The 27,946-nt window shown below is 43.1% G+C and overlaps 1 long non-coding RNA gene across 1 annotated transcript in view; it reads right to left on the bottom strand.

Moving 5' to 3' along the window:
* Positions 1–27,637, bottom strand: part of LOC141995601 (uncharacterized) — a 33,186-nt gene extending 5,549 nt beyond the window's left edge. Inside the window, exons 1-2 of the long non-coding RNA XR_012641367.1 lie at positions 27,569–27,637; positions 19,498–19,551 (exon numbers count right to left, since the gene is read on the bottom strand). This is a non-coding gene — a long non-coding RNA (uncharacterized LOC141995601). The remainder of the gene's footprint in view (positions 1–19,497; positions 19,552–27,568) is intronic.
* Positions 27,638–27,946: the final 309 nt, after the last annotated feature.

Here is a 27,946-nt window from a genome sequence, read left to right as displayed (position 1 = left end):
TGGTGGAGCTACTCTTATTGTGCAATTTGATCCTTGAGAGCATTTTTGACAGGATACTGCGGGCACAGCTAGTCTAGTCCTTACATCCATCCTTAAGAGCTTCCTATACCTCCAAGATGTGATCCAGGTTGCGCCCATAGCTTTATGACTTAGACTGTACATTTCTAGGCAGGCTATGAGCCATTGTCAGAGCTAGGGCTGCCAATTTCACACCCCTCACGTTCATTTCCACTTCCCTTTTTTCTCTGTCTGAAGGATTTATTTCTCCGATCCATTGGCAAAGCAGCCCCTTTGAATGCATTCTGACATGCTGTAATTTATGCAAAACTCTATGCTGAGCTTATCAGCTTGGCTATGGAAAGACTTTTCCACACTGGGAGCAGTTGTAATTTCCTTTAGAAATGGGGCAGAAAATGTCTTAGAAAAATACAAAATCCTTACTGGTGCTGAACACCAACAACTCCTATTGAGGTCAACAGCAGTTGTGGGTGCTCTGGATAGTGCAGAATTGGTCCCAAGAATAATATCACTGCTCTTAACTATAACTTCAGTGGAATCCCCTGCCCATTCTCTCTCAAGTCTTTGCAATTTCCCTGGGCTGCCAGATCTGTCTCTGCTCCATCAGTTCTGTTATTTCATTATTTCGTTTCACTCAAATATCTCCCTGGTGCACCTCCACTGTAATCACTGAAGTCACAGCAGGGGAGAATTTGGCCCATTTTGCTGGATTTGTTGATTGCGTTGGTAACCTAGTGCCAGTTGGTAACCTAGTGCCAACATGGAAAATTTCTGACATCTTAAACTTTTTAACAATCTGTAGTGGCGACCCAGAAAGCCAGCAAGTATACCGCACTATCATCAGCCCCTACACAAATAGGGTAGGATTTACTTAGCTAGTGGACTCATGTTAACAACCCAAGAGCCTTCAGCACCATATATAATGGCCTACTTGAGACTCTTGGTAACAATCCAGGCAAGCTCTAGTTGGTACTGCCTTTGTACTTCCACAGTCCCTAGGCCTATCCCCTGGCATAAGTTGGAGTAGCCTCAATTGGCCCCCACTGGAATTGCTGGGGTACAGTGTGCTCTAGCTACACCCTCTCTTACCTCTGTCATGATGACAACTCCTAAGGGGTGGCATAGAGCTAGGTATGATGGTTTTACACCACTCAGGAATTCTGGCAGGGAACACCCCAGCTGAGCACTTGGGCCAGCTTTAAGACTGCTTGGCATGTACACAATAGGCACAAGGCAGCCGCCTTTGATCTGGCCCAACGTCTCTATTGGGTGAGTGTGGCTTCTTGTTTTTTGAGGTAAGAGATCACTGCTGGGCATATTCTTCCCATTCGGCATGTAGCCCGGCTGTCAGTTTCTCGAGCACGATGTCCTCTAATTGCCTCATCCACTGGGTTACTTCCGGTCCTGTATTCCAAAATGTCTGACCTTGTGAGTACAATCCATCGACCCTCACTTCATATCCTTTTGTGGAACAAACTCCTCCATAGTCACTAGGGCTTTTTAGCAGGAATAAATCAAGTGCTATGCTGTAGCTATTGCTGTATTACATGATGCATCTGGCTTACCTACGGCCGTTAAAAGCTGCGTTAATTCAAAAACAGACTTTCTGTCCACCCCTTCGTACTAGCTAGGTACTTTTTGGCTTTAACAGCAACATCACTGGATTATGAAGCCCTTACTTTCCATAGTGTCTGGTAGATAGAGAACCACAGAATGGTTTGCTCTGGAGACACTGGAGAATAGCTTGCTGTGGAAGCCTGTCAGTGGGTGTAATCTTTCCATCACTTCCCCTTTACAAACTCATAGACTACAAGGCCAGAAGGGACCATCTTGATAATCTAGTCTGACCTCCCGCACATTGCAGGCCACAATCTCGCCCAATCAGTCCTGTAATAGACCCCTAACCTTTGCCTGAATTACTGAAGTCTTCAAATCATGGTTTAAAGGCTTCAAGTTACAGACCATCCACCATTTATACTAGTTTAAACCTGCAAGTGATCCATGCCTCATGATGCAGAGGAAGGCAACCCTCCCCTCCCTTCTAGGTTCTCTCCCAATCTGACACAGGAGGAAATTCCTTCCTGACCCCAAATATGGCGATCAGTTAGCCCCTGAGCATGTGGGCAAGGTCCACCAGCCAGACACCTGGAAAATAATTCTCAGTAGTAACTCAGCACCCTTCCCAGCTAGTGTCCAATCACCAGCCGGCAGAGATATTTGCTGCTAGCGCTCACAGATCAGCTACATGCCATTGTAAGCAGTCTCATCATACCATCCCCTCCGTAAACATATCAAGCTCAGTCTTGAAGCCAGTTAGTTTTTTGCCCCCACTCCTCCCACACTGTTCCAGAACTTCACTCTGTTGGTTATAACCGTTGTCTAATTTCAAGCCTAAACTTGTTAATGGCCAGTTTATATCCATTTGTTCTTGTGTCCACATTGGTACTGAACTTAAATAACTCTTCTCCCTCCCTGGGTATTTATCCCTCTGATATATTTATTGAGAGAAATCATATCTCCCCTTAGCCTTCTTTCGGTTAGGCTAAACAAGCCAAGCTCTGAGTCTCCCTCTTATAAGACAGGTTCTCAATTCATCTGATCATTCTAGTAGCCCTTCTCTGCACCTGTTCCAGTTTGAGTTAATCTTTCTTAAACATGGGAGACCAGAATTGCACACAGTATTCCAGATGAGGTCTCATCAAGGCCTTGTAAAATGGTATTAATACTTCCCTACCTCTGCTGGAAATACCTCACATGATGCATCCTGGGACTATATTGGCTTTTTTCACAGCTGTATCACATTGGTGACTCATAGTCATCCTGTGATCAACCAATACTTCCAGGTCTTTCTCCTCCTCTGCCACTTCCAACTGATAAATCATCAGTTTATAACAAAAATCCTTGTTGCTAGTCCCTAAGTGACATAGCACCTTGCACTATTAAATTTCATCCCACTTCTATTACTCCAGTTTTCAAAGTCATCAAGATCTTTTTCCCCCTTTCATAAAAATAGGAACTATAGTAGCAATTCTCCAGTCATAGGGTATGAACCCCAAGTTTACAGATTCATTAAAAATCCATGCTATTGGGTTTGCAAATTCATTTGTCAGTTCCTTTAATATTCTTGGATGGAGATTATCTGCGCCCCCCGATTTAGTCCCATTAAGTTGTTTGAGTCTGACCTCCACCACAGATGTGTTAATTTCTACTTCCATATCTTCATTCCCATAAGCCACCCTGCCACTACCCCTAAACTCTTCATTAGCCTTATAAAAGCTGAGGTCACGTATTTGTTTAGGTGTTGGGCCATGCTTAGATTATCTTTAATCTCCACCCCATCCTCAGTGTTTAGCAGTCCCACTTCTTCTTTCCTTGTTTTCTTGTTATTTATATGCCTAAAGAACCTTTTACTATTGGTTTTAATTTCTTTTGCAAGGTCCAGCTCTGTTTGGCTTTTGGCAGTTCTCACTTTCTCTCTATACTTTCTGACCTCCAAGAGGTAGCTTTCCTTGTTGATCCATCCCATCTTCCATTCCTTGTAGGCTTTCTGCTTTCTCTCAATAAGCTGTTTGAGATGCTTGCTCATCCAGCTTGATCTGCAACCCTTTCCCTATGATTTTTCCCCTTGCTTGGGATACAGGCTTCAGACAGTTTCTGCAACTTTGACTTCAAGCAATTCCACGCCTCCTCCACATTCGGATTCTTGAGTTCTTCAGTCTAGTCTACCTCCCTAACTAATTCCCTTAATTTTTTAAAGTCTGACCTTTTGAAATCAAGGACCCTAGATGCAGATTTCTTTTGTTTATCCTTCCATTTAGTTTAAACTGAATTAGCTCATGATCACTCGAATAGATTCCTACTCAGGTCGGATTGACTGTAAAGGGTATTTCTGGCAAATTTAAATATAACAGTGCTCAGCGTTGGTCTAACCCTATTCCTGTTTAAGTTAATAGATGTTTTTCCATTGACATCAGGGCAAAGCATTAGACCAACACTAAACACTGTTGAAAATTTCACCAAGTCTCCATCCATCCCTGGATTGAAGTGGGTGTTTTCACCTTTTTACCACGCCAGCTCTGAAGCTAGCCCAGTGGGTTGAAGCCAGCTGGAGAAAAGCACATGCACAAGATATGCTAACAGACTATCAGTGAACAAGCTAATACCCTAACACAGCTACCAAATACATTATGGCAGAATCAAGCTAAATTTTCTAGCAGTGCAGAGATTCTATTCTGCTTCTCTCAAGAGCCAAAATCACTCTTTCATAGTGCGGTAATAGTTACAAATATTTCCAACATATAATAAAGTTAATAATTATATAGTAATTATACAGCACCTGGAATAGTGTTACAATAATATTTACACTCCGCTTTTTGAGTGCTCTCAAAGCACTTGACAAAAGCAAATATCACTCTCACCATTTTACTGATCAGAAACTGAGGCACAGAGAGATCAAGCGCCTTGCCAGGCAACACACAGGAAGTCTGTAATGGAATCATGGAAATGTAGGGCTGGAAGGGACCTCAAAAGGTAAACCTAGGCCATCCCCGACAGGTGTTTGTCTAACCTGTTCTTAAAACCTTCAAAGATGGGGATTCCACAACTTCCCTTGAGTTCCAGCAACTGATCCAGAGACCTGGTCCATAACTCTGTTCTGAAGTGAAATGGGATGGGGGAAGGAAGAAAGGAAAAGAATACGAAAAAAAATCTAATGTGTCTTTTAATAAAAAAAACCCTCAGATTAATTTAATGTGGGACCACAGGCACTAAAATGTCTTAATAATAATTGTATGGTCATTGCATGGCATCACTAGAGGGCAGAGTTAAGGTTGTTTGGATGCCTTCACTTGCAAGAAAACCAAATTAGCCTTTAAAAAAGGCTGAAAAATGTGCTGCTCCCTTTCTTATCTGACATGAATATGCGGACACACAAACCCTATTCCATCATCTCTTTTGTTCCTCTGTGATTCCTGACTATGGGGAGTAAGAATAAGGAGTCAGTAAACGTGGACGTCTTTGCACAGATCCAGAGCAGGCCCTCACTCAGGAAATCATCCCCATTCAGGAAAAGAGTTAAGCCTGTGCTTAGCTTTTAGAGCATGATATGGGATTTTAAAATGTGCTTTCCTGAATCAGGGTATAAAGCCATAGAAAACGCCTAACTACAGCCCTCTGAGATCTACAGATGGAAAGTGCTGTCTAAGACTTAGGTATTATCATTATTCTACAATGCACCTGTTCCTGCAGCCTGTCCTCCCAGGAGTAGTCCTCATTCCCAGTGGGACTACTCACATGAGTAAGGCCTGTGGGATCCCTCCCCACAATCAATGTTCGAATCCACCCAAACAGCTGGAATGATAAAAAATATATTGTATTATTCTCTCTGGCTTAGTTCTCTCACCCACAGCAATGTTCCCAGTTAGATCCATTAATAAGGATCACCTGATGAACTCTGGGAAGATGACATACTGTTTTCCATTCAACAGATATTGAAATCTATCCCAACACCAGGACTAACTCCTGCATTTGTACTCTGGAAATTTACAGTTGTCAAAAGATATTAAAAGGGTTTTCAAGCACTCAAAATACTATTTCTTTTAGAGGAGGTCTTTCCTTAATTTACACACTAGATGTGAGATGAAGGGAAATTAGTTTCCTCATATTCGTTGTGAAGCCTTTGTGAATATGAAAATAAGGCAATTTGTATTGCATATAAGTAATTTATGGCATTCAAATTTCTTGGCAGATCCTAAACATGGATTTAATAATCAGGATTTCTTATTTGCTTGTTTTTCTTCATCGCTGAAAAGGAGGCTGAAAGACCCTTGGAAATCTCACTCTCTTTTCTCTTTTTTTCAATTAATTAAAACTTTTTAAAAAATCTTTCCCCTTTACAATATTTTTTATTTTTCATTAGGACTATAACTCAGTCCTGTCTCCAGCCACCATTTCCTCCTTGCTGCTGCTATTTGAAGCTTAAGCTACCACAAAAGTTTAGTTTTTTCCCTGAAATGAGGATCATGTTATGTCTGAATAGTATCCATGAAAAGATTCTCATACAACTAGGAAGAGAGAGGGTAATTATCATTAGACAAACAGTTTCTTTTACAAGATTTGGCATATTCAAGATTGCCAGCTCCTTGTCAGATATTGATGTCACATCCTGTCACATCAGTCTCTTTGGATTTTCTTGAATAAGACAATGCCCAAAAAAATTGCATGTGATCCTAATACAAAGTAACATATGAATTTTGCTTCAGCTTGCTCACAATACTTGATTTTCCATTTTAACTCTTCAATTTTACCTTCCAGATATGGGTAAAAAGTCAATAACTTTCCCTGAGAATTTGATCCAAAGCATAGTGAACTAATAGGGAGTCTCAAATGGGCTTTGGAAAAGACCCTAAGTGAGTATTTAATGACTAACTGTGTACATGCAAGACAGAAAATGTATGAAGTCCAGGACAGACACTAGGCTGGGGATGTTAGGTAACATTAGGCCCAGATTTCAGATCCCAAACCACCCAAACCGAGACACGATGGTGAACCTTCATTGCTACTTTTGAACAGTTGAAGAAAACATTCTCTGTCATCATAGAATCATAGAAATGTAGGGCTGGAAAGGACTCCAGAAGTCATCAAGTCCTGCCCCTTGCACTGTGGCAGGATCAAGTAAACCTAGACCATCCCGGACAGGTGTTTATCCAACCTGTTCTTAAAAATCTCCAATCGTATGGATTCCACAACTTCCCTCAGAAGCATATTCCAGAGCTTAACTACTTAGAGAAATTAGAGAAATTTAGAGAAATTTTTTCCTAATATCTAATCTAAATCTCCCCTGTAGCAGATTAAGCCCATTACTACTTCTCCTACCATCAGTGGAAGTGGAGAACAATTGATGACCATCTTTATAACAGCCTGTGACAGTCTGTACCCTTCTGTTCACCCCTTTTAGATGATTATGCTAAAACTTGTATAAAGTATGCCTTCTGAGGTGTCACTTGAAAACTCATGATTTGCTGATCATTACTGTCCTGGTAAAATACGTGTGGCAGAATTATATGTAAAGTTATCAGATTCCCCTGTGTGATATTACTGGGACATATTCCAACATGTTCTGGAGGGCAGTCACAAACCAGTCCACCAGAGATAAAAGGCTAGCTTGCACCTCAGCCAGGTCGCAATGAGTTCAAATGGACCATCACCTGAGTCAGCGGCCACTCTTTGGCAGAAGAGAGGATATGGGCAAAGAATCTACATTTTGACAAAGAAACAGCTTGAGGTTCCTGGCCACACAGTCTCTTGAACCTCGGCTGGAGATGATTCTTGCACAAGAGAAATTACTATAAGAAGAGAGAGCAAACACCCCAAATCACTTTTCCCTTTCTCTCTCCCATTGGCATCAACAACACCTGAAGAGCTGCAGCATTGGACTGGGGAGAAATCCTGACTGAAAGATTCAGCCAGTCAGACTGATGAAACTTGTGGTGAGAAGAGACCTTTGCTATGAATTCACTTAGCTTGTTAAGTTAGGGGTTAGTTGTGTTTTATCTTTTATTTCTTTGTCGCCAATTCTGACTTTTGTGTCTCATTACTTTAATCACTTAAAATCTAGCTTTCTGTAGTTAATAAATTTGTTTTATTGTTTTATCTAAACCAGTGTGTTTGGACTGAAGTGTTTGGGAAACTTCATTTGGGATGACAGGATTTGTGCACATCATTTTCTAGTAATGAAACAACGGAGCTTGTATTGTCCAGGAGGGTGCTGGGTAATAAAAGACTCACATTTCTGGGGAAAGTCTGGGATTGGGAGTTTGCTTGTGTTGCCCTGCAGTACAATTCAGGAGTGGCTGGCTATAGCACTCCTACACTATAACTGGGAGTAACTTACATGCTGGAGGCTGTGTATGAGCAGACCATGAGCGGTTGTTCTCATAGTGAAGCAGTGTAAAAGGCACCCCAGGTTGGAGAACTGAGGGGACACAGCTGTCCATCAGTCCAGATTGTACCCTGGGTAACGTCACACAGTCCTTAACATATTTGAAGACTTATCAGGCTATCACTCAGTCTTTTCTAAAGACTAAATATGCCCAGTTTTTTTTTAAACCTTGCATCTTAGGTCAAGTTTTCTAAACCTTTTATCATTCTTGTTCCTTTCATCTGGACTCTCTTCAATATGTCTACAATCTCCCTAAATTGTGGCATCCAGACGTAGACACAGTAGTCAAGCTGAGGCCTCACCAGTGCCAAGTAAAGTGAGACAATTACCTCTTGTGCCTTACATGTGACACTCCTGTTAATGCAGCCCAGAATATTGGCCTTTTTCACAGCTGCATCATATTGTTGGCTTATAGTCAGTTTGTGACCCACTATCACCCCCAGATCCTTTTCAGCAGTACTACCAAGGAAGAATTAGTGGGGGAAGCAAAAGTGGATGGGAATCTGGGAGGCAGTGACCATGAGATGGTCGAGTTCAGGATCCTGACACAGGGAAGAAAGGTAAGCAGCAGGATACGGACCCTGGACTTCAGGAAAGCAGACTTTGACTCCCTCAGGAAACTGACGGGTAAGATCCCCTGGGGGACTAACATGAAGGGGAAAGGAGTCCAGGAGAGCTGGCTGTATTTCAAGGAATCCCTGTTGAGGTTACAGGGACAAACCATCCCGATGAGTTGAAAGAATAGTAAATATGGCAGGCGACCAGCTTGGCTTAATGGTGAAATCCTAGTGGATCTTAAACATAAAAAAGAAGCTTACAAGAAGTGGAAGGTTGGACATATGACCAGGGAAGAGTATAAAAATATTGCTCGGGCATGTAGGAATGAAATCAGGAGGGCCAAATCGCACCTGGAGCTGCAGCTAGCAAGAGATGTCAAGAGTAACAAGAAGGGTTTCTTCAGGTATGTTGGCAACAAGAAGAAAGCCAAGGAAAGTGTGGGCCCCTTACTGAATGAGGGAGGCAACCTAGTGACAGAGGATGTGGAAAAAGCTAATGTGCTCAATGCTTTTTTTGCCTCTGTCTTCACTAACAAGGACAGCTCCCAGACTGCTGCGCTGGGCATCACAACATGGGGAGTAGATGGCCAGCTCTCTGTGGAGAAAGAGGTGGTTAGGGACTATTTAGAAAAGCTGGACGTGCACAAGTCAATGGGGCCGGACGAGTTGCATCCGAGAGTGCTAAAGGAATTTGCGGATGTGATTGCAGAGCCATTATCACATTGAAAACTCGTGGCGAACGGGGGAAGTCCCAGATGACTGGAAAAAGGCTAATGTAGTGCCAATCTTTAAAAAAGGGAAGAAGGAGGATCCTGGGAACTACAGGCCGGTCAGCCTCACCTCAGTCCCCGGAAAAATCATGGAGCAGGTCCTCAAGGAATCAATCCTGAAGCACTTACACGAGAGGAAAGTGATCAGGAACAGTCAGCATGGATTCACCAAGGGAAGGTCATGCCTGACTAATCTAATCGCCTTCTATGATGAGATTACTGATTCTGTGGATGAAGGGAAAGCAGTGGATGTATTGTTTCTTGACTTTAGCAAAGCTTTTGACACTGTCTCCCACAGTATTCTTGTCAGCAAGTTAAAGAAGTATGGGCTGGATGAATGTACTATAAGGTGGGTAGAAAGGTGGCTAGATTGTCGGGCTCAACGGGTAGTGATCAATGGCTCCATGTCTAGTTGGCAGCCGGTGTCAAGTGGAGTGCCCCAGGAGTCGGTCCTGGGGCCGGTTTTGTTCAATATCTTCATAAATGATCTGGAGGATGGTGTGGATTGCACTCTTAGCAAATTTGCGGATGATACTAAACTGGGAGGAGTGGTAGATACGTTGGAGGGCAGAGATAGGATACAGAGGGACCTAGACAAATTGGAGGATTGGGCCAAAAGAAACCTGATGAGGTTCAATAAGGATAAGTGCAGGGTCCTGCACTTAGGACGGAAGAACCCAATGCACAGCTACAGACTAGGGACCGAATGGCTAGGCAGCAGTTCTGCGGAAAAGGACCTAGGGGTTACAGTGGACGAGAAGCTGGATATGAGTCAGCAGTGTGCCCTTGTTGCCAAGAAGGCCAATGGCATTTTGGGATGTATAAGTAGGGGCATAGCGAGCAGATCGAGGGACGTGATCGTTCCCCTCTATTCGACATTGGTGAGGCCTCATCTGGAGTACTGTGTCCGTTTTGGGCCCCACACTACAAGAAGGATGTGGATAAATTGGAGAGAGTCCAGCGAAGGGCAACAAAAATGATTAGGGGTCTGGAACACATGACTTATGAGGAGAGGCTGAGGGAACTGGGATTGTTTAGTCTGCGGAAGAGAAGAATGAGGGGGGATTTGATAGCTGCTTTCAACTACCTGAGAGGTGGTTCCAAAGAGGATGGTTCTAGACTATTCTCAGTGGTAGAAGATGACAGGACAAGGAGTAATGGTCTCAAGTTGCAGTGGGGGAGGTTTAGGTTGGATATTAGGAAAAACTTTTTCACTAGGAGCGTGGTGAAACACTGGAATGCGTTACCTAGGGAGGTGGTAGAATCTCCTTCCTTAGAAGTTTTTAAGATCAGGCTTGACAAAGCCCTGGCTGGGATGATTTAATTGGGGATTGGTCCTGCTTTGAGCAGGGGGTTGGACTAGATGACCTCCTGAGGTCCCTTCCAACCCTGATATTCTATGATTCTATGATTCTATGATACCACCTAGCCGGTTTTCCCCATTTTGTAGTTGTCCATTTGATTTTTCCTTCCCCAGTGAAGTACTTTGCACTTGTCTTCATTGAATTTCACCTTGTTGATTTCAGACCAATTCTCCAATTGGTCACGGTTGTTTTGAATTCTAATCCTGTCCTCCAAAGTCCTTGCAACCCCTCCCAGCTTGGTGATGTCCACTGGGTGAAATCTTGGCTCTCATTGATATACTCAGTCAGGATCCCAGATACACTCAGAACCCTGTATTGCTCCCTCACCGCGAACCAAGATTTTGATAATGCGAACAGCTTAAAAAAGTTTGGCCCAACTTTCCATTAAATTGCCATTTGGAAGGTGAGCCCATGGACAGTTTCTTCCCATCAGGGAATTGCTGGAGTAAGGTATGACCTGAAAATGGCAGATTACAACAAATAAATTTTCAGTCTTAACTATTGCAGGGCTGGCTGCCTTGGTCAGACCACTCACTGTGTATCTGAATCTCCCGTTGACTGCAATGGAACCAGGAGGTCATACATTGAGAACTGAAATGTCCAGTTTCTTGAGAGCCTATTCAGTAAGGATCCAATCTTAAAGTCACAACACGTATGTATTCTTGTTATAGACACATAATATAGATGGTATCTATAGTAGATATTTCCCTTATGTGCTTTTTAGTCAAAAAGGATGGATGGATCTGTATTACTTTTTAAATGGAGGATTATTTTTCCAATTTGGGACTGGAAAACTCAGGAGAACAGTGATGGGTTATTAAGCTTCTCCCCTTCCAGGGCTATATTGTGCCATCTGTTGTTCAGAACTGTCTGCCCCAGAGGCTGCTTCCTCTGCTGGAGAACATGAGATGGGGACCACTGAAGTCCCATTTGCTTTCTCAGGCAGAAGGGAGGAAAACCTAGCTGCTCTTGGGCATACAGTAAGGAAGTGGGTGATAAGTGCCCCAAGGGGCATACGGAGGGAGCTATCTCTGTGCTCCCCCTATGCTCAAGGAGTGTGATTCTCCCTGGTCCTTGCACTGGAAACACAAGTGTGTGGGGAAGACTCTGTGCTCTCACCTCCATGCAAGGGTCAGGGACAACCTGGGAACATTCCATCCTGGACTGTTAGCATGCAAACACCACTGCTCGCTCCAGGACCTACTCTTACATGAAGTAAATTGGAGATTCTTAATCCAGTTCCAGACTGACAGATGCCCATACCACACAAGCCACGACCACAGTTGTCACCCTTGCAGTTTCAACAGGAAGGCCAAAGACTTAATGGGCCTGCACACTGAAGTATTCTCTTACACCTGGGAGTGGGCCCTGCAGGTTAGAAATAGGGCACATTAGCAAGGAGGACTTGAGAGGTTTGTCCTGCCTCTGCCCATGCTATGACTGCTCTGTGGCTAAAGAAGGGACTTCAGTCTTTATCTCTGCTGTGTTGGATGAACTGACTCCTGCACGGGTAATTTCTGCGCAGGTGGCTGCAAAACTAGCTAGTTTTCACTCATGGAATTTCCTTCACTAAGTCCTATCAGGGGCAGAGAGGCAACAGGCATCTAGCCTCTTTATCTGTGGTTGTCTCTAGCGCTGGGTGAAACTTTTCATCCAAAACTTTTCCCACCAAAAAACTTCTTCACTTGAAACAAGAAAAAAGAAAAAGAAAATGTTGAGCTGGTTCATCATTCTCCAACTAAAATATTTTGATTTTTCAGGCAGATTTAGGCGACATTCACAAAAAAAGATGAGGTGGTGCTGTTCATTTTATGCCCAGTGGCGATGGCACTTCCCCCAGATGCAGTAGATCCAAGTTCAAATCCTTCTAACGACTTTGGAGGAGGGTCTTGAACCCAAGTCTCCCCCTTCCCAGCTGAGTGCTTTAACCAACGATACAAAGATGGGGAATTAAGGCCCAGAGGCCCAGATTTTTAAAGGTATTGCTGCACTCAGGGTTGCAATGCCTAACTGATTTAGGAACTTATATCTCATTTGAAAAAGGGAACCAAAATCCCATTGACAGTCAAGGGGATTTAGTCACCCACATGCTTAAATACCTTTCAGAAATGGGACCTAGGTGTTACAACACTGAGCACAGCAACACCTAAACCATCTGGGTCTGAGAGAATAAGGGACTTGGCCAAGGTGCAAGGCAATCAGGAAGTTGGGGAAAGAATCAGGAAGCAAACCCAGATCTCAGTCCAGTGCCTTAGCCACCAGATCAACCTTCCTCTTATGATTTGGCCCGATAAAATCCATACAAGTTTCTTTGGAGAAATACATTTAACTGCATGAGGACAGCCTATAACGGGGTAATGATGTACTGCTAACTTTTTCAGTGCCGCATCTAACACACTTGCCTGTCACTCTTGTTAACGTAACCACTACAATAAAAAGCACCAAAATATATTTTAATGGCATTTAGCCCAAGTTCAACTGTATTTCATAACCAACACTGAGCACCCAGATCTTGATGAACTCTTTGTCCTAGTGTTGAAGGATCAGGATCTATGTGCACCGAAAGAGTACAGAGTGCAGTTTCTGCACCATTATTAGGACATGATGCTTGTTTACTGTTCACCAAATCCCAAGGGGGCACGTAACTGAGAAACTGCCAAATGAGAATCTAAGTATTACATCCACACATTATATGGGAAAAAAGAGAAGCTATCAAAAGAGTATTTAGTGAAAGAGGCAGCTGCTGTTTATGAACCAAGAGCCAAATCCTGGCCATCTGAGTAAATGGGCTTTGTGCAAGGGATCTGTGGGGGAGGAATCCTCCCGTGACCTTGTGCCAAGGTGTGCAGCACCAGGGCAATCATCTTGCATCTGCAGCTACTTGCCATCCCCATAGGCCAGTGTGAATAACCAGAGCTCCAGTGAAGTTTATGATTTTCTACCACGCCCATCACCACAGTATCTGAGCACCTGAAAAACAGGATCCCATGGAAGCCACAGGTCCTCTGTACACTTTGCTACATGCACTTTAATAGCTCTTTAGGTGTATAGTATAGTCTTTTCTTCTACTTTGCCTTCCTCCAGCATGATGTGTTACCATCAGGTGGTGAAAAGATTCCAGGCCTGGACTATTGGTCTAATCTAATACGGAAAATCTCATATTTGTTTAACTCAGTTACAGGCCAGTCTTAAAATAAACTGATCGTGGAAAATATTTTCCCAGACTTCAATGCTAGCTTTATTTTTAATAAAGCAGGATGGGGTGGGGGGGGGAGAAGGTAGGAGAGCTGTCAGTACAAAATCTTATCACTATAAATAAGACTCAGCTGAAACTCTGGTTCCACACTTCCTAGAACTCTTAGGAAGTTTGGATCCAGCTCTTACCTTTACAGCTTCACCTGGCCTGTAAAATTGGACAACCAAAACCCTAGATCTTGACACCTCCAAATCTGGGCAAGTTGAATTTGTCTTTGGTGCCCCATCTCTGCTTAGGAAGAAAACACTTTCTGCTCTGCTGGAGTTTAATTGCTGCTCTAGGGAAATACGATACAAAATAGCTACAAATTTTTTATCGAAGACTGAGTGAAAAGAAAAACTGATCTATTGACCATGTGGCCAACTCATGCATGAACAAAAAAAGAGTTTCCTCTTTAACCCTGTTCACGTATTTTCAGCTAAATTCTATGTTGATCTTCAGGATATGCATGGTACACCGTGTGCGCCTGGAAATCTCAATACCTTTGCGTATTCCACATAGGATCTGTGGTCAAAGTTATGCATACAAAGACTGAAGAAACACATTACACTTTACTGAAATAGGGCCCAATGAGTACTGCAAAGTTATTTTTAATATTCTCACGGCATGATGCCCATGCTACAAGGTATTCTGGACGACTATTCTGTGTTTGCTTTCACGTCTGTCATCATAACATCCGTTGACACAGATTTGTGCAAGATTTAAAAAGCAGCACATACGAACGGCCATACTGGGTCAGACTAAAGGTCCATGTAGCCCAGTATCCTGTCTTCTGACAGCGGCCAGTGCCAGGTGCCCCAGAGGGAATGAACAGAACAGGTAATCATCAAGAGATCCACCCCCTGTCGCCCGTTCCCAGCTTCTGGCAAACAGAGGCTAGGGACACCATAGGCACAAATTACTGTAGCTTCTATAAAGAAGAGATAATGAAGCATCTAACAGCTTTCTGGTTCAAAGAGTATATTAGAGTGACCAGGCTTTAATAAAAAATACAAGGCCACAATGAAAAGGATACTTTGTTTCCTTATCGTTATAACAGAATCTGGTTGGTCGGACTCCTTGCTGACTAACTGTTTGACTTGCCTTACTTACAGTTGTCCGATGCCAGTTCTGCTTGCCTCTAGCTAAGATGGAATTCCAGCTCTGAAAACTGAGTTCCCATAGCATACCATTGCATAAACAGGCGAGTTACACGCTCTTTAGGTCTACATTTTTTTAATCAGCAGATATATATATATATATATATATAGATAGATAGATAGATAGATAGATAGATATATAGATATATATATATATATATACACACACAAAGTATGATTTTAAATCCAACCTAGGTTAACAATGGTGGGGCAGATTCTCAGCTAATATAAATTAGCCTAGCTGTTAATATTATTTACTTTTTGCAGCACCTAGAAGCATCAGCTGAGATCAGGGCTCCACTGTGCCAGGAGCTGCACAAACACACATAGTGGGAGAGTAGTCCCTGCCCTGAAGAGCTTGCAATCTAAATAGGAAAGACCAAAACAGGAAGTATTCTCATTCCCATTTTACAGATGGGGAACTGAGCAATTAAGCAATTGGCCAAAGCAAGACAGACAAAGGATGGGAGTGGCACAGAGGGTACCTCTACACTGCAATAAAAGAACCACTGTACGGCTGCAGCTGCCCTGGATCAGCTGATTCAGGCTCGTGGGGCTAAAAATGGCAGTGTAGACATTCAGGATCTAAGACCCCACAAGTGGGGTGGGTCTTAGAGCCCAGGCTTCTGCGCAAGACCAAATGTCTTCACTGCTATTTTTAGCCTTGCAGCGTAAGCCAATTGACCCAGGCCCTAACACTCAGTGCTGTGGAGTTTTTATTGCAGTGTGGACGTACTCAGAGAGGCGAAGTGACTAGCCGAATGAAATGCAGCACGCGTCAGAGCCTGGAATAGAACCCAGCATGCCTCCATCCCAGTTCACTGCCCCACCCACTGAACCATATTGTCTTAGCAGAGCTCTGCTGATTTACCCCAGCTGAAGAGTTGCACCTGAATATTAAAAATCACCTGGTAGTGTAAACCTGACACTGGACCAAATTTAGCTCTAAGATATAGAGTAAGCAAATGTAACTCCACTGAAGTCAGAGTTACAGCAAGACCAAATGTGGCCTGTCTGTTGTAGCTTACACAACTTGACTTTAAAGGCCCAGTCCTGAGGCCATTGATGTCTGCAGGAGTTTTACATTGCTGAGCCACCTGATCAACAATAGAGGGTGTCCATTCTTCAGCACTGGCAAATCACCATGGCTCTACCCACTTCAATGGAGCTAAACTGGATTTACACCAGCTGAGTATCTGCCCCACTGACACCAGTTTGCACACACATTTGTGGTGGGATTTTCCAAACTGCTGAGTCTTGTCCCAGCTCTGCTCCCACAGAAGGCAATAGCAGTTTCACCATTGACATGAAAGGAAGCAGAGCTTGGCCATTGCTGAGTGTCTTTAAATCCGATTTGCCAAGCAATGGTAGATATAAAACAGAGTGACCAAAGCTATCAAGGGCTGAGCTTCCCTCGCTTGTACTTTGAGGATCCGATCGATGCAAAATTCCTCATGCAATCAGGCTGGGTTCCAAACTTTCCTCATCAAAGCATATTAGTCTCTCTGTGAGCTCAATCTTTTCTACCTGAAATATAGAGCTGGGATAAACTGTTTCCCCTCAATGGCTAAAGCATAAATTCATTATATTGGCTTTTGTTACAAGCAGACTTGATCAGTGCATTGCTCTGCACTTGCTTCTTCTGCAGCTACTGCCTTTTCAAGATGTCTAATGGGCACTTGTACACAGCCTAAAAGATTGAGATTCTGGAAGGTACTAGGCATCTGGGTCACGCCCCATAAGAGTTCATGACTGACCTCTATTTCCACTGGCTGCATGCATACCAGGAGCGGACCCTAAAATTGCTGTCTGCATCATTCTGCAATTTTTTTGACTCCACATTTGCAAGCCAATTGCCAAGTTTAAAAGTGTGGTTCTTCACAGGTTTGCATCGACCTGCCTATCCGAGCGCCTTAAACTATACATTTCAGCCGCATCTGTTAACTGCTGGGAGCCTTAAGATTTCATTTAACATATTATGCCTCCAATCACAACAATGAAATGAAATGTTTCTCAAAATGTAGCTTATTTCTGAGTTGTATGTTGCTGGATTTTTTTTGAGGGCTGGGTTATTGAATTGATTAGCCCAGCTTCAGACAAAACTGGAGTCAGACTCACTTAAAACGTAAGGAAATGTAAAAAAATCTTTAATTAGACTGATCTGAATTTTGAGTCTCTAATAACGACTGAAATCAGGAGATAAAATTTGACTTATTGCTTGCAAATAACAAGAATTCCAAATTTAGCCCTATTTTCTGCCTGATTTCTTCACATGTAATTGTTTTTCAGAAGTATTCACTGAACAGTTTATGCAAATAATTTTCAGACAGGGTGTTTTTTAAAAAAAAACAAACCAACTACACAAATTGTTCACTTTGACTAGTGAACTCTTTAGTATTTTTGTTGTACGGGAGGTCACCTAACACACAGGGTATGGTTTCTGCTCCATTACTGATTAACTGAAAGGTTTTTTTAAAAACAGACAAATACTGAATAAAGAATAGCAAATAATGAAATCTCAGTATGAGACAAATAATCCATGATTTATGGTAAATGTTGTGAAACCCTCCTGACCCATAAACATTTTCACAAATGCATAGTGGCTATTATTTATATTACAGTAGCATCTGAAGCTCCAATCAAGATCAAGACCTCATTTTGCTAGGGTCTGTACAAGCAAACACAGTAAGACAGTCTGTTCCCCCACGAAGCTAACAATCTAAATATGGAGGCCAGCTGAAAGGTGGGAAGGGAAAACAGAGCAGAGAGGTGAAGTGACTTGCCCAAGGTCAGCCAGCAGACCAGTGGCAGAGCTGGGAATACGCAGATCTCCTGAGTCATAGCCCAGTGCTCTATCACTAGAGAATAAGATTCTATAAATGATGGTGGACTGCATCAGGCATTGGATTTGCAATTAAATGTGCAAATCATAGCTTTCATTCTTTGACCAGCTTCGCCCGAGAGGAGAGTTTCATGTGGTATAGGCTTTAATTGCAAAAAATTCATAGTGCACCTAAAATACGATGGGAATGATACCCATTGCCAGGTAAGAACAGTTTATTTATGAAATGCTCTGTGTACCAATTAAGGTGTTCTTTTGGCAGGGAAACACCTTTAAATGCCAGAAGAATAAAATAATTAAAACATTTGAAATATACAGTATGAAACCCAACCAAGATACCGCCCTGTCAAAGTGACATGATTCACACACATAGGCTGGCAGTTTCAAAAGCATTCAGCATTGACCTAACTCTGATCCCACAAAAATCCCTGATTAAATTCTCCACAGACTTGAAAGGGAGCAGAATTAGGCCAACACAAAGCGCTTCTGGAAATCCCACCTATAGGCCAAGATTTTCTAAAGTGACTAGAGATTTTGGGTGCCCACATTAAAGGGCCCTGATTTTCAGAGAGCAATTGCCCAGCACTTTGTCACATCCAATCTCTATGGTTTTTCATGCTGAGCACCTAAAAATCACAACTCAGCATTGAAAATCCTGGCTGTAAAGCACATATGCAATAACAGAGCATGAAAGGTATTAAACAGAAATGCTGTGGTACTGACGTTCGATTGAGCTGCTGGAACTCATGCTGGGGACCATCCCCATCAGGCCCAGGATCAAGGGAGCATAAAGGTTGCATTACAGGTTATATCCTCGAGTCCTGTGCAACGTGAGGCTCAGCCACACTCAGGGCTGGGGGCCAATATGTGCGAAGTGATCCTGAGATAAAAGGCACAATGCTTTTGCAAATTATTATTATAAAACACCATTTTAATTAGTTAGTTTTGAGAACTACACAAGGAAGAACTCTATAGAGGTGACTCTCAAAACATATTGCCTTGTGACTCAGAGATAGAGCAAGGAACATTACCATTACAAGCTCCAAGGAGATACAATGAAAACTATTACAGCTCCAGGAAAAGCACATAAAGAGGAGCATAACAATTACCTGACTCAGAGCGGGAGAAAAAGAGAGATACATAATATAGAATACTGCCGTTACTGGCCAAAAGAGAGAGATGTAATGAAGACTATTGCAGTTACCTACTTCTGATAGAGATATAATGACAATCATTAGTTATTTGACTGTAAGGAGGACATGTAATGTGCAATATTATTGTTACCTAGTCCTGAAAAAGAGAGAGAGAAAGAGAGAAATGATGAGAAACTGGTACTGTTACCTGACTCTGGAAGGCAGAAATTATGACAAGTTTTGCTGTTACCGATGGCTCTGCTTTACATGACTTACTCAGGGAGTGAGAAGGAAAGAGAACAGAGTATATGGCAAGTTATATAGCTCATGGATATAAAATCAGGTCCTCAGCTGATGTTAAGCAACATAACTCTGTTGCCTTCAGTGCAGTTATGCCAAGTCCCACCAGTAAGGATCTGGCCCCTGCAGATGTAGTTCAGTTATCAGGAAGGAGAAGGCGAGGGAGAGAAAAGACTAACCTTTCCTTTTGCCTGGCTCAGAGAACTGGACACGAGGAGTATTTCCAGAGTTACCTGGCATAACAGAAGAAAAGAAAGGACAGTGTTTGGCTCTGGGTCTTATGTTCAAGGATGCAGAGCTCCACAGATTCTATTGCTATGCCCCACAACTCCCAGGGATTCTTTTGGTACACCCCAAAGCGATGGAGTTCCACCTTCTCCTCCTTCCTATGCACAGAGCGAAAGTCAGGAAGCTGGGGAGAAGAATCCTTTTACAGTGCACCCCATGGACAGGACCAGTGAATGAAACCCAACCAGGTGTTTCCTGGGGCAGGGTGGAAATACAGCCCTTGAGAGCCTCTGAAGTCACAGGAGGAGAAATGTTTTACTAGCTTTTTGTGCACATCTGCAGTGAGCAGGATGCATCCTTCGTGGAGCCTTCTATGGCCTTCAGTGGTATTAGCACCTTCCCACTAGGGGCGGGTGAAGATCTCTTGTTGGGCTCCCTACCCCCAGGCCGGCAGGGAGGAGATCTGGAGAAGCCCAAAGCCTCAACTAAGGTAGGTTCTATACTTGGTGTGTCCACTGGGTTCTACTCCAGCTGCTTGGTACGAGTGAGCTGGCAGAAAAGAGGCTGCCTGGCACAGCTACAGAGTGAGAGATACGGCCCAATGACGAATGATCCAGCTGAATGAGCAATGTTCCAGTGAGTTTTCTAGCATGGGGGCATTGCAATAACAAGCACTAACAAACAGGCACCAGGAGTGGGAGCCACAGAGGGCCTGAGGTTCATCCCACTTCAGTCTTTTTTCATTCTGGTGTAACTCCACTGACTGCAACAGAGTCATTCCTCATTTGCCCTGGCATAGGTGAGACTAGCATCGGGTCAAGAAATGTGGGGGCTGGATGGAATGAAACATGTAAGCAAAGAGAGCGGTTAAAGGATGGTATATGTGGGGTTTTATCACACACCGAACCACAGAGATTCAGTTAACCCAAAGCAGCAGGAATGTAGGAAAATGCTGTCTTTTGAGAATCTAAGGGACATAGCAAGGACCGAGTCGTCCAACTAGGATGGCTCTGCGAACATGGCACACATACTGCGTAAGTGACCCGCCCCTTAGATTTCGACAACACTGTTTCTCAGCTATCACCACGTAAAACCTTTGGATTTCATTTCTCCATTTTATATCACTCCTAGGGCCTGATCCAAAACCCACTGAAATCCGTATTGCCATTGACTTCAAAGGGGTTTGGATCAGGCCCCTAACTGGACTCGTTGCTCAAGCAAAACTCCCACCGACCCCAAATTAATAACTTTATCCCTTGTCTGACTAAGATCTGTGATCACAGATAGAAAGATCTATAATGCTGCTGAAAGCATCGACTCTTGCAGTGTTTAATTTGTTATGCACCAAGAAGAAAGATAATCCTGAAGCCCTACTGGTTTTCACAAATTGCACAACACTAGCAAGAACTTGCTATTACAATAAGCTGCAGGTGGGGGGAACAAAAAAAATCTGTCGAGGAAGATGGCAATAACTGAGGAATGCTTTGCTATTTAACCTACTTACAACGTGATTAGCATCACCATGACTGTGAATATGCAAAGCGCAGATCCACAGAGGTCTTAAGGCTCCTAACTTCCACTGGAATCAGTGGCAGTCAGAAGCATAAATGGCGTTGTAGATCTAGACCTAAGTCTCTAGCTCTTCCTCTACAGAACACGTAGACCGTGAGAGCAACTGCTCAAACCCACCCTCTGCTGGTTTTATTTTACTGGTAACTCAAAAAATCAATGAGACATAAACCTCAGCCTGAGATTCCCCCCTGAGTCTAGCTGTGCCTAGGGACTTCCTCCAGGATTGCCTCCATCTGAGCCCCATATTTACAGCAGATCCAATAATAACAACACCTAACATTTATACAGCACTTTTTATCACTAGAGCTCAAACCACTTTACAAAGGAGGTCAGTATCGCCATCCCCATTATACAGATGGACAAACAGAGGGACACAGAGGGGAAGTGACTTCCCCAAAGTCAGCCAGCAGGTGAAGTGGCAGAGCCAGGAGTAGAATCCAAGTCTCAGAGTCCCAATCCAGTACTCCATCCACGAGCCCACACTGCTTCCCTATAAGATAAGATGTTCTTGTCCTTTATAGATCTGGGGTGGAGCTAATTGAGACCATCTACTAGCATGGCTCAGGAGTAATTATCCTTTGAGTCTAGGGTTAGTCAACCGAAAAGACGTGTTTCCATGTACAGTCTTAGGAGTTTACTGTTTACTTAGGAGTTTACTGCTACAGTCTCCAATGGATAATTCTTCAGAGTGAGAGCAGGGCTGCTCAAGTGCAGACAATACAATGTATCTGTGCCTGAGACATGTATATGCTACTACAGAGACCAATTCTTAATCTTATCAGTCTTACCCACTAAGTAGATGGAAACTCCTTGAAGTGAGAATTATTTGACTTTCTATCTGAGTGAAGATAGCTGGGTCCAAGGGATTAAACTGGTTCAGAACTGACGTAAATTTTCACTCCAAGATCAAACTATGTTTGAGATCCAGAAAAAAAAACTCAGCTATGTTTTTTAGAAAAAGTTTCCTGTACATGACTTTTTTCTGTCCTGAAGTGGAAATGCCAAAATATTCCAGCAGGGTCTTTTGTGGAACGTCTGTCCCAACCAGAAGAGAGCAAGCACTGGGAGTTTCAGATGAAAACCTGCTCTCACAGGATTCCCAGGCTAATTTTGCAGATTGCAGAGGTTCCGATAAGCATCCAAACATTTATGTTCTTATCCCAACCCAGTCGCCACACTTTTTGAGAATGGTCAATTGCTATTTTTTTTTAACTCTGTAAGTTGCTCTAGTTGGCACTTGAAATGCTTTTAGAACATATTAGCTAAAAGAAAACAACTGGATTCCCTTATAGTTCAAGTAAAATAGAAGACTTTTTAGCATCAGTCATAAGTGAACACCCAAACTGGGCCTTGAATTCCTTGACTTAATACCAGTTCTTACCCCTTAACATATAACTTCTTAGAAAGGTAAAGTAATATTTGCCTTTTGTCAGAGGAAGGGAAAGGCTGTGGCCTAAAATAAGTCTTTAAGTTCACCTCTCTTGCTCACACTGAGTAGTGTCTTACACCATGAGTGAGTAGTCCTCATTCTCACTTACACCACTCTGGCAGCGTAAGGGGGCCTTAATTGGGCATCAATTCCATGTAAGGCTACTTTACACTTCCAGAGTGGTGTAAAGTGGCCTTAGAGTAACTGAGAATCAGTCCCAATTGCACTATTTGTGGAGTCAGTCTGAACAAGGTAGCAGGATCTGGCCTATAATCATTTCTTAATAAAATAATTAATTTGTCAAATAAAATCTGTCTTGGCTATTACACGTACATGTGACATGGATAATGCTACTACAGAAAAAGGAACTTCTCTTGGTTCCCCATGGGGATTTCCAGCTGTTCTTTATTAACAGTTCTGCACAACACACAATATTATAAAGACAAAACACAGAAATACTTTGTCTTTTTTCTTTGTTTCACCTCTGCTCCTAACTCTGACTTTTCTCCTCTCAGTCTGCTTTCCCCACTCTCCTTTTCCTCTTTTCTGTTCGTCGTGTGTCATGACACAAGCTGAGTTTTGTTTTTTATTTTGTCCTTTTAAAAAGCCAGTGCTGCAGGAATCGCTGATCCCCACAACCTAGTCCATGAGAATCTCAGAGCCTGAATTTTTATCAGTATGATTTTGGTGCACGCCAGCCATGCACAGTGCTAGCCCAGAATTGTAGGAAGGACTATTGTGCCATATGGCTACCAACCAATACCTATGCTGGATTTTCATTGTCACTACTTGCTGTCCTCTTCACCCTCCCATACTGCAGCCAGCGTCCAAATACAAGCTAAAATACCAGTGCTAGGCCGGGTAGAATCCACACAGTGGGAAGACACCTTCTCTATGTCCACTTCGCTTTTAAATGCTCCATGTATCATGATCCCGGAAGGCGATATCTTGGGCTCCAGTCCAGCAAAGCATCTAAGCATGTGCATAACTGAGTACCTAAGTCATCCCACAGAAGCCAATATCATACGTTTCAGGTTATGCAACTGTGTATGTGTTTTGCTGGATCAGAGCCTTAGTCTCCAGAGTATTTTATCGGGGGCAAAAGGCCAAGGGGTCATTTCATTCAAGGAAACAACACACACACCTCTTAAGGGCTCCTATCTCCTTCCAGTGACTAGCCCTTTGCTACCCGTCAACACAGAGCTTGCTCATTATCAGCCTGTCTCTGAAGCAGTCTCACAGGAACATGGAAGAAGCAGCAGAGATGCTTCATTTGAGGAGTAATGATGGGCGTCCATTCACTTATGTTCATGGCTTGTTGAGTTCAATGGTGTGTGACGCCTTGAAATGTTTCACATTTTGTTCCTCAACCTCTTCTGCACTTTTTTTTGGCACAAGGAGGTGATGAAAGGATGCCAGCGCAACAACTAATGACCAGTTAAGTGAAATCACACCAGTTCAACTTTAATTCCTACAGTTGTCTCCAGTCAGAGCTGCACTGAGGTATATTAATCACGGAGTCAGCTCTCTGCTTGCTCAGACAGCTCGGAGAGAAAAAAAAATACAGGTCATGCTTCAGCGATCTCACACAGTTCAGGAAAGATAATAATTCGGGCTCTTTGCAGGGTTTAGGAAATGCCACTACAAGCTCATATTTGCTATGGAGACGGCTGAATTAACTCTTAAAAATGTTCCTGATGCATCTTCAATGGCTTCCATTCATTTCCTGTTCAGCAACTGGTAGTAACAAAACTTAGATTGAGTTCGTGCCTCTTGCAAACTCAAGTGTCACTGATGGTATGCCAGAATGTCTCGTCTGGCTGTAAAGAATGTTATGAATGTTGTGGATCTCCAATCCAGATCTCATCAGCTGCTCTCCTGTGGGTTCTATGGAACAGGCCCATCACTGATGTCAATGGGGGCACAGCATTCCACCTCTGAGAGCACACTCTTTGGTGGATAAGGGCTTTATGGAGTACAGAATATTGGATAAGGAGAATTTTGGATCAGCAACTCAGCATCAGACAAGCATTAATAAACTTCTCTTCACCCACAAGAGAGGCATAGAGAGAAGCAGGCCAGGGATGAAAGCAGGGAGAGGGCTGAGGAGGGCAGATACAACATCATTTTATTGCAGATGAGACTTCTAATAAACGACAGGTTTCACATTCTGAATAAAAACTCAGGTAAGGAGATCACGGCCATTAAACTGAAAATCGGTGACTCCCTGACTGGGAGGAAAATTCAGAAATAGCACTAACTTCCCCTTTTAAATGCTTTGAAAGGAGGACAACAAAAAAGAAAACTTCTGAAAAAAACCTCACACAACTTCCTGCATCCCACAGTTCCTCCAGTGTTGGTTTAATTATAATTTTAATTGCCTTTTCCTTATAATTTTTTTCAAGTTAGCACTAAAGGAAATTCAGACAGATTCCTGATGTTAGCCCCAGAGAGCTAACGACACACAGCTCCAAACAACATCACCCCGGACCTGTAAACTCTTCAGGAAATTCAGAGACGTTTTCAGGTTTCAGCTGTTATCCTCATCACATATAGCTTTAAAATTAATTCCTTACATTACCATTTTCTTAAAAATATATGCAAATAATTGTGATAGGTATTTGTGCAGTTCAAATAGTGGAGGCAACTACTACAGGCCAAGCACTCACCCATTCACCCCCCCCTCACACACACACACATATTTACACATTCATCTACCATACACATATGGCCAGACTCTCTCCTGCATCCAGGGCGGTCAGGGAACTGGTTATGGTTCCCTGGTTCTCAGCCCTGGCCCCAGAGCAGTTTAGAGCAGCCTGGGAGTTCCTCCAGACTGCAACAGCTGGCTATGGTCCCCATCTGTCCATGATTCCTACCTGCCTCTCCTCACCCACAAGCAGCTCCCTGCAGTGGGTGCTAGGGAGTGAGAGGAGTTGGAGCCGGTGCTCTGTCCCCAAGAGGAGACATAGGGGACCTCTGCACCACTGAACTGCACCCAAGGAGTACATGTTTCAGAGTAGCAGCCGTGTTAGTCTGTATTCGCAAAAAGAAAAGGAGTACTTGTGGCACCTTAGAGACTAACAAATATATTTGAGCATAAGCTTTCGTGAGCTACAGCTCACTTCATCGGATGCATTCAGTGGAAAATACAGTGGGGAGATTTATATACATAGAGAACATGAAACAATGGGTGTTACCACACACACTGTAACCAGAGTGATCACTTAAGGTGAGCTATTACCAGCAGGAGAGCGAGGGGGAAAAAACCTTTTGCAGTGATAATCAAAGTGGGCCATTTCCGGCAGTTAACAGGAACGTCTGAGGAACAGTGCGGGGTGGGGAGGGGAAATAAACATGGGGAAATAATTTTACTTTGTGTAATGACCCATCCACTTCCAGTCTCTATTCAAGCCTAAGTTAATTGTATCCAGTTTGCAAATTAATTCCAATTCAGCAGTCTCTCGTTGGAGTCTGTTTTTGAAGTCTTTCTGTTGTAATATTGCGACCTTTAGGTCAGAAATCGAGTGACCAGAGAGATTGAAGTGTTCTCCGACTGGTTTATGAATGTTATAATTCTTGACGTCTGATTTGTGTCGATTTATTCTTTTACGTAGAGACTGTCCAGTTTGACCAATGTATATGGCAGAGGGGCATTGCTGGCACATGATGGCATATATCACATTGGTAGATGTGCAGGTGAATGAGCCTCTGATAGTGTGGCTGATGTGATTAGGCCCTATGATGGTGTCCCCTGGCCCAGATTCGCTAGCCCATATCTTTAGAGCTACACAAGAGCTGTGTATTACGTACTGCAAATTGAAGATGCATTCATCAGATACAAATCCTACAAACGTTCAACTTTCATTTAGGAGCTCGGCGGCGGGGAGGGGGGGGTGAATTCAAAGTTGGCTGCAATCTGCTTGAAGTGCTGCAGCCATCTCCAATCATGAACAAGAGCCTGGAAGATCTCTAAGATTTCTCCTTTATACACGCCGCGCCTTCCTAACTCCATATGTGATTAACAGTCCCTTCAAGCTGAGTTGGGAGGGAAACCCTTGGGAGAGTCTGTAGATTTTCAGGGCAAGTGGGCCTAGAGCTCCACAATACATTCGATGAAAATGTTTGAGGATAAAACATTTGCAAAGCAAAATAGCAGCAGCATTCCATAAAGATACATTTGACGGGGCATTTTCTCTTGCTCTTTTTATGTCAAAGAATCTTCTTTGCTCCTCTAAAAAGGGCTTTGATAAAGTGTCTTGGTCTTAAACCAGTCACGTAGAGCCCCATATATGGATAACAAGCATACCCAGAGTTACATTGCTAACAAAAATATTGGGAGGGATGGTAAACCTCTTGTTTCAGGGCTCAATCCAATCTCTAAATATCAGGGATTAGGATAAAATCTCATGTGGGGGGCAGATTATCCCACAGCTGTCTACTGTGGGGTTCTTATACCTTCCCCTGGCCGCTGTCAGACACAGGTTAAGGAATTAGATGGACCTTGGGCCTTAATCTGTCTGGCAGTTCCTATGTTCCCATATTCCATGAGTAGTTATGTGGTAGGCACCTGTTTTAGGAAGATCTAGAGAGCCATACCCTAAACTAATGTAAATCAGCACAGCCCCTTGAAGCCAACGCTGGTTCACACCCAGCCAAGAATTTGGTCCTGTGAGTTTTGGGCCCACTTCTGCAAAACTAACTTGTGATGAGTTAGACTTCAGTGATTTCAATGAGACTGTTTTCATGTGTAAATGCTGCTCCTCACAACTAAAAATCAGACCCTTACAGAAGAGCTGTCATTTAAAATTATACTGCTAGTGCCACCTAAGCTCCTGGAAACATATTTAAAAACTCACAGGAGGTCCTGAGGGTGAATCTGACGCAAGCAAAGAACTTGGGCTTCTGCTTTTGTCAAGTTACATAGGGCTTGTCTGGAACTGCTGAATATGGCAACGGTATAAACAAAGTAGGCAAGGCCACCATTCAGGGTGATCCGAAAGAAGCCACTGGTTACCTACCTGCTCCTCCCTGTAGAAAGCTTTAGGTTCCACAGTCTTCTTGCTCTTCCTGGGAAACAACCACCTCTCTTGCAGCTGCAGGTTCTGCTTCAGGTGGATGGCCACCTGCTCGTCAGGATCTGCCAGCAGAGATCTCAGGTTTGCCTGTTTCAATCAAAGTTAAAAAACCAAAACACACAGGGTACAAAACGTCATTATATAGTGACCTTATTATCATTAACGATAACCTAGGATGGAAAACCAATGAATAGCACCAAAAAAATGAGTTTGTTTTTTCACGTCCTTGTAATACTTAAAGTCACTTTCAGATCTTGGTCCAATAGTGGGCTTTTTATATACATTAAGAAGAGAATGAAGGGCCCACTCAACAGAAAATTG

This window comes from Natator depressus, chromosome 11, assembly GCF_965152275.1.
Source record: "Natator depressus isolate rNatDep1 chromosome 11, rNatDep2.hap1, whole genome shotgun sequence".
Lineage (NCBI taxonomy): Eukaryota > Metazoa > Chordata > Testudines > Cheloniidae > Natator > Natator depressus.
Note: the sequence above shows the minus strand (reverse complement) of the source record. Positions and strands in the feature narration are given on the sequence as shown.